The sequence below is a fragment of the Gaeumannomyces tritici genome (assembly GCF_000145635.1).
Source record: "Gaeumannomyces tritici R3-111a-1 unplaced genomic scaffold supercont2.4, whole genome shotgun sequence".
Classification (NCBI taxonomy): domain Eukaryota; kingdom Fungi; phylum Ascomycota; class Sordariomycetes; order Magnaporthales; family Magnaporthaceae; genus Gaeumannomyces; species Gaeumannomyces tritici.
In genome coordinates this window covers 2495745-2500950 of record NW_008804548.1, presented here as the reverse complement: position 1 = coordinate 2500950, position 5206 = coordinate 2495745, and the positions used below count along the sequence as shown (strand labels likewise).

General features: G+C 30.9%; 1 non-coding gene across 1 annotated transcript; it reads left to right on the top strand.

Moving 5' to 3' along the window:
* The first annotated feature begins 3051 nt into the window (after window positions 1-3051).
* GGTG_20167 lies at window positions 3052-3123 on the top strand. Its single transcript has one exon. It is a non-coding gene; the product is annotated as a tRNA-Gln (tRNA).
* The last annotated feature ends 2083 nt before the right edge of the window (window positions 3124-5206 follow it).

Below are 5206 nucleotides of genomic sequence, written 5' to 3'. Positions count from 1 at the left end.
ACGTAAACGTAAAAACGTAAAAAAAGTAAAAAAAAGTAAAAAAAAAGTAAAAAAAAAGTAAAAAAAAAAGAAAAAAAAAAGAAAAAAANAAAAAAAAAGGAAAAAAAGCAAGCAAAGCAAAAAAAAGGCACCGGCGAAAAAACAACCCTTTCGAACCCGCTTAAAGCCATTACGCCGGCGAAAAAAAGCACGATTATTTTCCAAATACAATTATTTACCCTTAATAAAGCTACAAACACCCAAATAGCAAATACAAAAAGCACCGCTACCCCAACAAAAGCAACCAAGCACCAAATTAACAAAAATACGCATAAAAACGTTAACAAAAATAATTATTAATATCCAATTATATAAAAAAAATAACAATAAAAAACGAACCATACCATACCAAATATAAACCGTACCCAAAAGCATAACGCAAAGCCGGAAAGCGCGGAACGTTAGCCTTACGCAATAATTACCCGGCTGGCCAAGCTTTCGCTTATTAACGGCGATTGCCAAAATTACCCCAAAGCAATAGCGCTTTTTTAAAACCACATTTTTTATACGTTTTTTTTATAATTTTTTTATATATTAACCCTTACTTTTATTTTACCATTACATCTTTTTGGCCGGGGGCACGAAAACGTTTTTTTTGCCGAAGCATTTATTAGCAATCGAGCGAATTACAGTAAACGGAGCCGGCGGTTTAACACCGACCCGGTACCGGTTCGTAAGCGCAGGGTTTTCTTCCTTAGGCCAAATTTAAGGGTTTCCCTTACGCAACATTTAACAATAGCATTAAGGTTTTTCTTATAGACAGAACAGAGTATAAATATATATAAAAAAATGTTTAAATTAGGTTATGTTATGAATCCGTGCTGGGTATGGATTACGTAACCCAAAGGGGTGCCTTTTTAAGTTAAAACTTATGTATATAAAAACTACCCCGAATCCTTTAAGGACAAGGACTTAACTTCCCCTTTTTTACCTTTATTTCGTAAAATAACACCATTTCGGCACTTGCTAAGCATTACCTGGTAATTTAACTTATTACATTTTTGGGAAATATTTTTTGCGAAATGGCGGATTATATAAAACGGTAAATTATTTTTTATCCCCCGGGTTAAATCGGTTCGTTAATTTGGTTTTGCTTAGCTTTACTTTATTATTATTAAAAAAGCTCGCGCTATTGCTGGTTTTTTCGTTAAATATTACAAACCGCTTTCCAAAATTAAAAACCTTTCCGTTATCGGGTTAAGTAACCGTTGCAAATATTTAATGGGTTAATTTGGTTTTGTTAGTTATTTGCACGGTTTCGGTATGTTAACGGTAAAATGATTAATAAAAAAGCTTATAACGCTTTGGTTGCTAAGGTTTTTACGTTACGTTGCGTTAATAAAAACAGCTTTAACAAATTTGGGGTACTTACCGGTGCAAGGTTTAATGCTTCCCGTTACCGCATACTTCCCCTTTTCAGTGCGGGAATTCCTTTTTTGGGTAAGGGTGCCGCCGGCTCGGAGCTTGTACAATCCCTTTTTAACAATATGGTATTAATGCTTTAAGCATTTGCTTTTTACGCTTCCAAAGCCTTTAACGCTTTAATTCGTACCAATAACGTTTAAAGGTTGCTAACGATTTAAAAATTAAAAAGCTAGCTTTTAAGCAACCCAAAAAATTAGTAAATCCCGGTTTTTTATCGATAGCAATATTATTATCGTTTTTTGCATTTTTAATTTTTATTAATTAATTTCGTTTGCAATTAATGCTATAATTTAATAATAAAAATATTTTAAAATATTTTAATCGGATATATATATATATATTTATTTACCCCTTTCGAATTATATAACCCATAAGGAGCTTTACGGATCGGGTTAACTATATAAAGGTAAAAACCGTGCCTTAGCCAACAGCTGTTGTAAAGCTGGATAAAAACTCCTCCCTTCGAAGTTTTAGCCATTTGTTACAGTTAAGCTTCTGCTCTTAAAGTAAGGCACATAAGGGGTACTAAACAGTAGCACGTAACTTAACAACTAAAGGGATTTACAAGGTATTTTGGGTGCGGTTTAAATGCTTGCTCCAAAGGATATTTGGAAGCTAATTTAAATTGATTAATGCCGGAGCTTTAGTTAAAAACTACCTAAAATAGTAAGGAATTCCTTCCTTTTTATATTTCAATTTGGTATTGCATAAACGTTACTAAAGGGTTGTAATTTGTAATTTTGTTAATAAATTACAAACTAATGTTATAATTTGTAATTTTGTTAACAAATTATAAACTAGTTTATTTAAGCTTTTTTGTAATAAAGGGTAGCCATTTGCTTACCTTTTACCTTTTTAGCTTTCCTTTTTAACCGGGTAGTTATTGATTGTAACATTAAATCCCCCTTTTAACGGTTAAACCCTTTTAGCTTGCTTATGTTTAACCTGGATCTTTATTTTTAATCGTAAGTATTTTTTTTTTACTATTCCACCGTTCCTTTTTTTTAACAATGTTTGGTTAAATGCAAAAACGCTTTGCGCGTTTAACTTTCCGGCGCAAAAACTTTTTTGCTTTGGTTTTTGCATCGGCCATTAACATGCATTTTTGCTTTTTTTATTGGAACGTTTTTTTTTAAAAAAAAAAAAAATTTCCCCAAAACTTTTTTCGTTGCGTAAAGTGTTTGGTTTGCAACCGTTTTGGTTGCAATTATTTAGGCCCTTTGCTTAAGCAATTTCGAATTATTGGATTTTAATATTGGAAAATTAAAGCCAAAATGCAAACCGTTAAAGTTAAGCGTTGTAATGTAAATAACCGTTTCGAGCGTTTTTGCAAACAAAAGGACTTTTGGTTTAAAAAGCAATTTCGAGCGTTATTTTGGGGTATTAAAACCGTAAAGGAACTGGAGCGGGTAAAACGGGAAAAGGCTGCACCGGTTACTATTTTGGTAGCGGCCAGCCCTTTCTCTTTGCCCCAACCCGATTTTTTCCTTTATTTTTTAATTGGGCAACGTTAAAGGTTAATCCGGACTTTAATTTATTTGCCCTTTTTTAATCGGGTAAGTTGTAACTTTTTTAACAATTTTTTTTGGTTGTATAGCGCAATGGTAACGCGCTTGTTTTTGTAACGGGAAGTTTTGGGTTCGATTCCCGGTGCAACCTTTGTATAAATAAAATTTAAAAGGTAACCCGGGATTTTATTTATACTTTTTTTTTGCTTAAGCTTGCTAGCTTATTTTTTGAATATGCTATTAAGTTTTCCTTTTTTGCTTTTTAAATTTGGAAAAATTTAAAGCGTTTTACAAGTTTTTGGTTATTGTTAACTTTTTTCCAAGCGATATTTTTGCAAAGCTTTTTAGCAATTTCCAAAATTTGTTGCGTATTTTTATATATTGTATTTTTTTTAGCTTTTTTATTTAACAAAGTATTGCTATTTGCGGTAATGCGTTTTTTTGTTTAAAATGGCTTCGATTTTTTATTTTTAGTTAAGGTTGATTTTTATTAATTCGGTGCTTTTAAAGCCCGGAAGCGCTGGTTTTAACAAAAAAACGTAAAAAATTAAATGGATTTGCATGATTGGAAATAGCTGGAATTTATAATTAACCGGAAAAATAATTCGTTTAACCCAAAAGGGTTCGAATTTTTTTTATCCAGCTTATTGCTTGGCCTTTTTGTTTTAATGTTAATGCGCAAAAGGTAATCGTTATTTTTTTAAAAAAAATTGGGGTTTTGATTTTTTTTTGTTGGTTTATTTGGCTATTTGTTAACGCAATATTTTTAATTTAGCTTGGAAATTTTAATGCAATTTAGTAATTTTTCCGATTTCCAATTTTGTTATTAGCATTTGTATTTTTTTATTTTAAATTTTCGGTACGTCGTAAGCGTATATTTATAATTTGCGTAAAATGGCGTTATTTTTATGCTATTATGCATTAAGCTATTGTAAACGAATTAAGCGATAAGCAATAATTATACCCAATTAATTTGCTTATAATTAACGTAATATTGCAAATATTGCTTTATAGTTTGGTTTGTTTGTTCCGTTTATCCATCCATTTAAAAATAATACGTTATTAACAAAGCATATTTTATTTCGAAAAGGTTTGTAATGTTACAATCAAGCCTTTGTTCCTAAAGTAAAGCACCAAAGGAATATCGAACAATAGCACGTAACTTAACAAACTAAGGGGATTTACAAAGTAACTTAAGTGCGGTTTAAATGCTTGCTCCAAAAGTTATTTAAAAGCTAACTAAAGTTTAACTAATGCCGAAGCTTCAATCAAAAACTACCTAAAACAATAAAAAACCTTTCCTTTTTATACTTTAATGCTTTTTTTTTGGGTCGTAAATTAATTGGCTTACCAAGCCAATTCCGTAAGCCTTTTTAAGCTTCCTTTGGATTGGTAACTTACCTTTTTTGCTTTTTTAATCCATTAATCCCAAGCGGTTACGTAACCTTTTACCTTTTACGGGGTTCCCGTACCGTGCTACCTTTCCTTTTTGGGTAAAAGTGGTTATTGGTTGTAACATTAAATCCTTTTTTTAATGGCCAAGCCTTTTTAGCCACGTATTATTATCCTTTTCGCTTTTTTATTAATCGTAAATATTTTTTTTTTTATTATTTAACCGTTTCCTTTTTTTAACAAAATGTTTGGGTAAATTTAAAAACGTTCGGTTTAAAAAATTATTTAACGGTACACTTTGCTATTTGCCGTTTTTAACTTTTCGATTTTAATACTTTTTTATTTTGCTTGTAAAGCCGTTGGTTTTTTTTTTATTAAATATTTTTAAAAAACTTTTTTCGTTATGCCAAATGCGTTCGTTTAAAACGTATTTGGTGCAACGTTTTAAAAGTTTTTTTTAATTAATTGCGCAAAATTGCTAAGCAGCATTTTAAGCTAAACGTTAAGTTTGTTGCTGCCGAACGATTTCGTTATTAAGCTAAAAAATTAATGCGTATTAAAAGCAACCGGGTCCAGCATTTGCGCATTTAAAAAAACCTATAATTTTAAAAAATAATGCGCGCTATTTGTTGCGGCATCGATAATGTAAAGGAATTGGAGCGTATTAAATAAAAAAAAGCTGTATAAATTATTGCGTTAACGGTAGCTGGTTTTGCTTTTTGGTTTTAACCCAATTTCCTTTTTTTATTTCCTAATTGGGCAGCGTTAATGGTTAATCCTAACTTTAACCCGCTAGCCCTTTTTTAGTTTGGTAAGTTGTAATTCCTTTAACAACTTTTTTT